This window comes from Lepisosteus oculatus, chromosome 6 (genome assembly GCF_040954835.1).
Source record: "Lepisosteus oculatus isolate fLepOcu1 chromosome 6, fLepOcu1.hap2, whole genome shotgun sequence".
Classification (NCBI taxonomy): domain Eukaryota; kingdom Metazoa; phylum Chordata; class Actinopteri; order Semionotiformes; family Lepisosteidae; genus Lepisosteus; species Lepisosteus oculatus.
In genome coordinates, this window is record NC_090701.1 from 15,248,896 (window position 1) to 15,259,170 (window position 10,275).

A 10,275-nucleotide genomic window follows, 5' to 3' on the forward strand; every position below is an offset into this window, starting at 1 on the left:
AAATTTACTTGTGAGATTCTTCTTTTTCCTCCTTTAAGGTATTAGGAGGAAAAAGAATTAAGAATTCTAAAATGTCTTAACTCATATGGAAATGGGAAACATGTTATTATTAGTAGTGGTATAAGTAGCAATATTTAGTTGTTGGTAATGTTATTATTAATCTGAAGGTGTTAGTAAAAAACAGAATATGTGAAAGATATGACCATGGCCTCCATACCATCAGCTGTGATACAAAATTACTATATGCTGTAGGTCAGAGAACAATTGAGATGGGTGTAATGGTGTTTTCACAGAGTGCCGTTTTGTCCTTGAAACACCTGTGAGAACAAAAATATAGAGACATTTTGGTTGGATTTTTGCTGACTGTTGCACTGGTCAAACCAACAGGTAAAGTAGTGATTTTGTGATAAAATGGAGAGTAATCCTATAAAACATGAACACCTTTCGTACAGAAAGAGAGCTACCTTTCTGCTTAGCACTACATTATTAAACCTTGTTGAGTCAACAGCCTTTCTGTTTCTGCAAGCCAGATGAGAAGTTTCAATTTTCAAGCATGGCAGTGCAAGGTCACACACTACACAGTACCAGGAATACAAGGGGACAGTTACAAGGAATCAGTAATGAGTCCTTGCTGTGGTCAGCTTGCAACATCTGTGGTGCCAATTGGCCAATGCCATTAGTGGGAGAAAACTGTGACCAGACAACCTTTACCAGTTGGCTACAGAGGTACAGGAAGACCATTCATGAACTGAAGCTTCTGTACAAGCCACATACTCTGGGATTAAATTGAAATAAGCATCATTTTCCTGATAAAAAATGGAGTACAGTATATACTGTAAGTAACTGCAAACAATATGGATTAGGTCATGTCACTAGAAAACAGGAACTTTGATTCCCTAACTCGCAGCTCACAATTGGCTGAGCATTGCTGAGGATAGAGAGGAATTAGTCAGCCAGGACTATCAATGATCTAAGACACTCATTAACTCCTGCAGGCTTTCAGGTTATTGCAGCCTTATTCTCCCCTGTGTACAGTACTTTCACAGGTTAAGTAGCTAAAGGCCAAAATGGGAATAACAAAAACTGGCCCTCCAAATCTCATGGATGTCACAAAAAAGGTAACTTTTACTGTTTTTTTTTTAAATTATAGTAGCTGTGTTACAGTAAAACATAAAGTATAGACAAAGATGCAAATCAAAACATAATCAGAAAAGCAAAAAGGAAAAAAACAGATCACAACAAGATTAAAATGAAAAAATAAAAAATAAAGGAAAGAAAGTATAGTGTTTTCAAAAATAAAATGTTGACTCAAAACTTGAGAATGTATGGAGTGAAGAGTATGTGGCTTACTCTTTGTCATCAGACTGAGTTCCTATAATTTAAACTAAGTATTCAGTATAAGCAAAACGTTAATTAGGTAAAACTATGTGAATTAGGGAAGTTATTATTATAATATTTCTTACATAATGCTATACAATATACTTATTCTCCTGTGTGCAAGAATAAAGAAAACTTTCACCATCAATCATCCATCTAGTCCCTAAATAATTTAGATTATTTTAAAACGGGTTGGAGCTATGTCAATGTGGATCTAACTTCTACTATTGATAAGAACTATAATTGTATTTTTAATTGTTGTTTTAGGACAAAATTCTTTTGAATATCGTTTAATGGAAGGGGGTAATCTGAGAGGTATGAGCCTCTGCAGCCTTCATAGCTTTCAGTTGTGAAACCTTTTTTATGTAGCAATCAAAAATATATCTTTGAAGACATAATTTTAACATTTGTACATGATTTTAGAAAGGCGTTATGCCCCAGGAACCTGCTGGAAATCATACAATGCAATCAAATCTCTGGAAAGCTTGTTGATGGATTATAATTTCCTGTAAAGATAAAAAGAAAAACCTTTTCATACCATTTGGCAAGCGGAATAATGCTACATAGTAAACAGCAAGAACAAAAAGAAAAAAGACAAAAACATTGAATGCCTCTGTCTAATCATTAATCAAAAAACTCTAGTTGCTTTGTCTTTCTTTTTATTGAGAATCAATTATTCTTATCTCTCCTACACCACACAGTCAATGAACTACAAAGGCAGCCCACATGATCCGGCCACAACGTCATGCTGGAAATTAAGAGTCAAATATAATTTCATATTTGAACAGTCACATACTTTGCTAAAATAAATCAGTTTTCAAAGCAATTCTGACATTTTCAGTCCTGAGACTTTTTAAATCATGCTCGTTAAAGAAATGATCAAATCATCCCTGTTTGCCAAGAGCAAATGTCTGTACAAAATTCATATAAATTTATATCAGATGATATTGATGAGACACCCAATAAGCAATAGAATTTTAAAAATGTACAGTATATGCTCATTTGTGCTTGTAAATGAATGAGTGAGTGTCCTATGATGGACTGGTATCCTGTCAAGAGTGTAGTCCTACCATGATCCCTGTGCCTGTTTTATTAGGGTTCAGCTCACTGCAACTCTTTAAGGATAAAATGATTTCTGAAAATTGATTTATGTATATTTTATAATCAAGTGCCCTAACAAATTATAGGAACAAAGAAGTCCAAAGCTGTTTTTTTTACAGTCAAGCATTTTCTGTTACTTATTTTAAAATTATAATGTTAATTACAATGCACTGTACTTTTATGTGTGGGTAATTCCACTCATACATTTAAAGTATGATAATATTAGAATAAAAACATACTGTACTTTGTGTTCATCCAAATTATTTCAAGTGGCGTATTCACTTAAATTAAGTGTAGAAGTACTGTATTTGGATGTGTATCTCTTTAAGGCAACTATTTGAATGAAGACTTTGCTGTAGACTTTCTACTTTGTTCTCCCCATGGACTGCTTGGTTGCATTAGCTACAATGTGGCTACAAGGGCAAACAGCACCGAATAAGTGTGGAAGCATTTCCTTCTATACAAGCAAACAAAATGTTACTGTGAATTTCATAATGCATTTAGGGTTTTCCCTTTAGACTTCTGATAATTGTACTTCATCAACATGCAGGAGCCAGGCTGACCTGATCCTGGCTTCATTCATTATACAGTACCTGCGGTTCATTTCTTCTGCAGTACATTCCAAATTGTTGACTTGGGTATGCCCAACGTATGTGTGATAGATCTGATTGATTTGTGTTTTTTTGTGTGTTTGTTTCCGTTTCAAGCTTGATTGTATTCAATACAAAAGTGTTTGGTGTTCAGCATAACTTTCAACTATGGACTCCACACACTGAATATATATTTAATATATACATATTATATATGCATATATATTATATTATATAAACTGAATATATACATAATGAATATCTATAATATTTTTGTTTCTTACCATCTTTGAAAATATTGAAAGTGCAATAAATGTGGTTATACTGAATATAATGGTCATCTTCTAGAAAGTTCTAGTCTGATACATGGTCTAACCCCCTGGTCTCGTTTTTGATCCAGCTGATAACATTGCTAGAGATTACTGCAGTTTACCTGAATATCGTTTTTATTTGTGCACACTAGACATACTGGAATATGGGGTAGAGTGAAAAGTCCTTTGTCTAAAATAAGCATAAATAATTATTATTGGTATTTAAAGACCTCACATGGCAATATATTATACTGAATTCACAATGCCCTAAATGTTTAGCATTGAAACTGTTGAATAAGATTTCCTTTTTTTCAGCAAACCAAGAACTACTTGGGAGCCCCAAGCACAACTTTAGTGATGCTTGGCAAATCATACAATGCCACTAGAAGAATCCTGATCACTGTTTCCTAATGATATCTGTGGACTAGATACAAAGACAAATTTCATATATTTTTATCTTCAAGCAGTGCCTTGTGGCTCATTTTTATAGTTTCATCTGAAATGTTAATAAGGATAATTTTCATACAGCATTGTACACTCTGTTTATGGCACTTTTTTATTAAAAAAGGAGACTAGACATATTACAAACCGGAACAATAGACTGATAACATTCTTAAATTAGTAAATACATGTATATTGCCTCACACCTTCAGTTTTGGGTTTTATTCTAAAGGAAAAAATATGTACATGTCATGCCAATACAGGAAAGAATGTTTTAGAAAAATAACCTTGACATTTTTCTAAAACATATGACAACCTACAAAAATTAAACTAATATTTTTGCATTTCAGCGATGCAGCAATAACACGTTTGTTCGTGTGTGTTCCCTGTGATGAACTTGTGTCCTCTCCAGAGTGAACCATGCCTTACACCAATTACATAGTAGGTACTGTCTTCCCCACAACCCCGTTCACCTATACAGTACATGCAGTATTTGTTTTACTCAATTGATATTATGGTAGAGCTTTTACATTTTTATTATGAATATTTCTTTCATTTTCCTGATTTTCAATTTTGACTGACATAACCCATTGCACACTGTATCAGTGTCAATAATTCACAAATACAAGCTAAAAGCTCAAGGGTAACATCAACAGTGACACTTTGTAGATCACTACTGCATTATGTTTATCATATGAAAAGCCATCCAACTGAAGAAACGGCCTTCTCAGCACTCTGATTTTAAAATAACCTCAACATGCTGTCTGTTCTTTATCATGAAAACTGTATATTTCCTCATTCATGTTAACATAGTTCAGAGGAAACTGGGGTTTTGATCATTCTTTTACGTTAAATTATTTTTTTAGAATTCAGTTTTTAATAAAAACTCACCCCAGAATGTCATCTACATATAGGCAGGATAAATACATATTAACTAGGTTTTATAACATTACCATTACCTAAGGGAGGTGATGCAGTAGTAAGGCACTACGCTTAACTTTAATGGCTTTTTGGACTTAAACCTCTAGGCAGCATGTGCTATCAAATCTTTGAAAAAATAGACTTCTACAGTGGTGAATCTCAAAATTTCAGATACCAGTTCTATGAAATGTTCTTGTCAGAACACAAATTGCAGGTTATTAACTGAAAGAGTGCTACATTAATAACTGATCTAAATGATTTTAGACATTAATGACATATCCATATTATACTGCATTCTTCTTTTGGAAGGTACTGTATGCAAAACATGATGATCTATGAAAAATGAAAAAATAACTACAATTTTTTCCATTTATTTTCTAACCTCTTTATTCAATACAGGGTTGTAGGGAAGCTGGAGCCTATCCCAGCCACAAATGGGTGAAAGGCAGGGTACACCCTGGATAGAACGCCAGTCATCCTAAGGCAGATATACAGTACAAATATACACACACTCACACCAGGGCCAGTTCTCTCAGAGGCTACAGGAATTAACCAACTTGTAATGACGAAGGAAACTAAAGAACTTAGCAAAAACTCACTTGAACTTGCTAACCCCTGCGCCACCCTGCCACTCTAAACCTACAAATTATTTGTCAAAACAACATGTGTTCACAGTAAATAGGTTAAGGTGAAAGCAATGGTTGGTGATCTCCAAGCACAATTCTTAAAAAAAGATTAATTATACACTCACAATCATTCAGCTGAGATTCATGTCAATGAATTGCCTTTGTCTTCCCATTTGACCAATTAACCCACAGTAATATTCCTATCAAATACACTTCTATACTTGCATGGAGATATAATAATATAATTTAATAATAATAATTGCTTACACTTCTTCTGGACACTCTACTCAAAGCACTTTACAAGTAATGGGGACTCCCCTCCACTACCACCAATGTGCAGCATCCACCTGGATGATGTGATGGCAGCCAAAGTGCACCAGAGTGCTCAACACAATATCTGCCTAAATGATATTTTAACTAGCATGTGCAATAAAGACACATTCGATTTCGAGAATGCAGCAGTAATCAACATATAGCAAGTCACAAAAATTTACCCCGCAGTTGCTTGCCCAGCAGTTGCAATTTGAAACAGGACAGCTGACAAATTGTGATTGAAACCCTAAATAATCAATACCCTTGCCCTCCCGTGTGCTGCAGGGCAAAGCTTGTCGTTGCAGAAAAGTGTAATAATGTTTGTGTAGCTCCCCAGTTCCCTTATGACATACTTATCTTCTTAAACCATATATTTAATTCACTCCTTGATACCACTGGGTATTGAAGCGTTAATATGATTTTCAAAATACCAGTTCCATAGTCCCCTTAGTTATTCTCAAAAATGTTATTTATGGCATTATTAATACATTCTTGAACTCTATATAGCCAGTAGAAGCTATGCAGGAGATTAAGCATAGAGGAAGATTCTTTGAGGGCTTATTTAAGGGCATAGCAAAGGTAGCCTACTGTATGTTTTAAATGGGTGAATTACTGTAAAAATATGCAATAGGTGAGTTCTGTACTATTTCAGGAAAGGTTTGCTTTGAGCAAATTGTAATGCGTTCTGACAATTATTTTTTTCTGTGAAAACTGCATCATTAGTTTCATAACAAAGTTGTGAGAAACAAATTGTGATAATGTTGTTTGAGATGGTGACATTTTGATAATGTATTTTTCTATTGCAAGGACTGAGCTTTTAGTGACCGAGCCAGGAAATAAATTTCATAGAATGCTAAGTGTAAAAAAAAGCTTTATTCACAAAAGTTGAAAGAGCCACTTCATATTTAGTAGTGTAATTCATTAATTATCTAGGTGCAAATTGTGGGTAATTAGTGAAGAGGCTCAAATAAAAAACGTTCTACTACTTAATTTCATTATTGTTTTTAGACTGTCCTGTGCTAGTAGAAAAAAATAAAAATGAGGAAAGTAAACTTATTCAAAACTACAAAGTATTTTTCTCAATAATGTTTTTCATATAATTATATTAATTATATATAATTAGTATCAGAATTTTAAGCCATAGGGTGGCGCCTGTGAATTTGATCAATTTTTGTGTGTTTGGTATATCTAGCCTCCTAGAACTGATATTATCCCGCACAACTAGTGCCCTGAAATGCCTCACTGCTTCAGAAAAAAAGATTCATGGACCCCGCATAGAATCGCAGATTTGTGCTTAGTCTTTAGCATTTCATAAACATAAGAGTCAGACAATTTCTCAAAGAAGGGTTTCTCAACTCCCATAGCAGAAAGGCAACAGAAACAAAACTCATCCTGAAACTATGTTCACACCTTCCCCCTTCTCTCAATGACAGACTTATTTTAATGTAATCTTCTCTATTCTCATACAGGTTTCAACTTCACACAAAATTCTTCACCCCTCTCCACTTTGCACCACCTGAGTGGCCTCTCTATCACTCTATCTCTCCCCTCTCCTGCCTCCTCCTTTCTCCCAGCTTTTGTTCTCCTGTGCTATTTAATCTTTGCTGTCTGCCCTGTCTTTCTCACACCTGAAGAAGACTCCACAGCTGAAACATTGTGTTTTCTCTCTTCTCTTTTCAGCATTGAATAAACCTATTACGTGTTCCTTTGCAGACTACGCATGCTGACACAGCTACCCACCAGAGTCAGACAATGGTTTGGACAGAAACTGATCAGCATCATTGTTATTATTATTAACCTTCATCAAGGGTGACTTAAAATTTATGAACTGTTAAAAAATAACTATGCAAATACAATATGCTGCATGGGCAAAAACAGTTAATTTAATTCTATCAATAATAAAGTGTCCAAAACATGTGCCAGAAATTGCTGAAATACTGTGTACTGAAAACATAACCAACACAGGCTCCTAACTGGGTCAACCAGCATAGACTTCCACTTGTAGTACAGTTGAATTCTGTCACCTAGACAATGTGAGTCCAATTCCACTAACTTTGGCAAAAATGGGCAATGTACCACTGGAACAAGAACGACTGAGTACGTTTGGGATCCTGCTCTTTTGGCTTTCTTGAAAACAACAAAAAAAGTGGCTTGCCACTTTGGTGACTTTTGTGCTTCTCCAGTCAGAGCTTCCTTTCTTGTGAGGTGCTTTGAAACTTGCTGCATGTCTAAGTACAAAGGTTTTGATTGTGGGTGTGTCAGTGAACCATGTTGGAATGTTTATTTCTTACCTAGGCTAATGTGGGAGTTATTTTCAATTTAATTTTAAGCCTAATTATTAATGCATACATTATAATATAATGTACTGTATAAACTGTTCCAATTGTATGAAAACCAACAGGAAGACTACACATGCACTGTTGCAATGTTAACAAGATTACACTGGAAACTCAAAACATTGTCAAATCAACCCTGATATGTTCATACAAATGCAACTCAGCTGTTTTCAACAAATAACATTAACATTAAAAAACAAACAATAAACATTGTTCAGAAAATGAAGCCAGAAGCCAGACTATGCTTCTTTTACAATACTTTTTGTTTAATACGTGATTTTCTACACTTCAGAATTTCATAATACAGTATCTTAATAACTAAAAACCTTAATTAATTACTTTATGGGCTTCAACTCGAAAAACCTTTACTGTGAAGGACCACGCGAGGCTGTGAAGCTATTCTGATTTCTTTCCTGAAGGAATTAATGACTGGCCTGTAGCTTTATTGGTTTGACAAAAAGAGATGAGAAAATGAGTAAAGAAAGGGAATCAGGTGGTTCTTAGATGCTAATGAGTGTTAAACCTTTGAATATAAAGGCAACATTTATCAGCTCTAACACTGAGAAGATCAAATCATTATTTCACTTCTCTCATTAACAATATGAAAAGGTCCAGCAACTAAACCATCTGTCTGACAATTAAGCAAAGTGACAGTTCAAATGGGGAGCTTACTTTAAATCAATGGCTAAAAAATTGATGAAAAACTTCAAAGCATTACATTTCAAATTTAAATTCAGTTTGACACCCATATTGAAGGAGCAGAAGTTGAAGAAGTGCAAATAAAACAGTGGTTTTTATGTCGCCTCACTTTCAGAACTCCAATTTTGTGCCCTCTCAAAAAAGTATTCGATGTTTTATATCTAGGGTGGAAAGACTTATTCCATTTCGGGCAAAACTATTGTAACATACCAAAGAGTAAGGAAAGAGCAACTGTCATCAATAAATATGTCATAAAAAAATAAAGGGATCTCAATCAATCAGGTGCTGATACCAACTCGCTATCATAAGCCCTGTTTCTTTTGGTGCTCAAAATAATAACCAGGTGGCAAAGCATTAAAAAAACACAACCATTTATTATTAATAACTACATATACCTGTACCTGTAGACAACTCACAATGTCTACAGTTACTTACAATCCTGTTAGCACTAATGTCCTAACTTCTACAAAAGTGGAGAGATACTGTAGATCTCTAATCTGTAATTCAGAAACAAATACTTTGGTTTAAAATTCTTTGGTCTTTTGTTTTAAAGACCAGAGAGAATTGTGTAAACACTCAAGGAAATGCCCTTTCTATAACATTACAGAACAGGGTTTTTTTTTTAAGTGAAATACAAAATTGTTGATACCACTGAGATACTGTATAACACTGTTGTCATTGTGGCATGCAGAGACCATTGAGACGGCCATGTGTTTCTGTGCATGTCAAATCTTCAACACTCCTTTTTCCACTTTTAACACTTAAAAAGGAAGTAAATCTTGTAAAGTATGTGTTAATTGAAAAACAAGATTCACCACATTAACCTTCACTTCGGTACACGTGTTGGTTTCAATGACTAGCTTATCACTAATAATGTAGAAATAAAGTTTTAAGTAAGTTATTAAGAGAGGACGGTATCTTAATACAATTTATAAATGATATAAATAATACAATGACATTCAATTTATATGCTATAAAATGAAAGACATTCATTTGTAAATTCTAAATTGTGCCTTTGCTGAGATGAAAACTGGTGATCAGCGCCTATGTACAGTATTAAAATGTATATACTGTACAATGAATAATAATTTCTTGGGCGGATCTGTGGCTGGAAGGTTGCAGGTTCAAATCCCGCAGCCGGCAGAGGAATCCTACTCCGTTGGGCCCCTGAGCAAGGCCCTTTACCGAAACTGCTCCAGGGGCGCTGTACAATGGCTGACCCCTGCACTCTGACCCCAAGGTTCTCTCCCTGTCTTTGTCTCATGGAGAGCGAGCTGGGTTATGCGAAAAGGCGAATTCTTAATGATGTTGTTGTTGTTGCAGTACGCTGCTAAATTAGTGATGATGAGCAGTTGTCACACACAATTTACTTTAGTTAACAAACATCTGAAGCATCTCTAAAGGCAACAGCAGACCTGACTAACTTCGTAATCAATGGCTTACAGTTCCCTGATCTCACAAACAGTGAGCATAGATAGGGTGTTCTGTAATGTTGCATCAGATACAATTTACTACTACTTACATTTTATCAGAGCTTTTTCAACTGTTATTGGCAGCATGG

General features: G+C 34.8%; 1 long non-coding RNA gene across 1 annotated transcript; it reads left to right on the forward strand.

The window, feature by feature from the left end:
* Positions 1 to 1,034: 1,034 nt before the first annotated feature.
* Positions 1,035 to 8,167, forward strand: LOC138239346 (uncharacterized). Its single transcript, XR_011189802.1, has 3 exons — positions 1,035 to 1,118; positions 4,171 to 4,261; positions 7,360 to 8,167. It is a non-coding gene; the product is annotated as an uncharacterized lncRNA (long non-coding RNA).
* Positions 8,168 to 10,275: the final 2,108 nt, after the last annotated feature.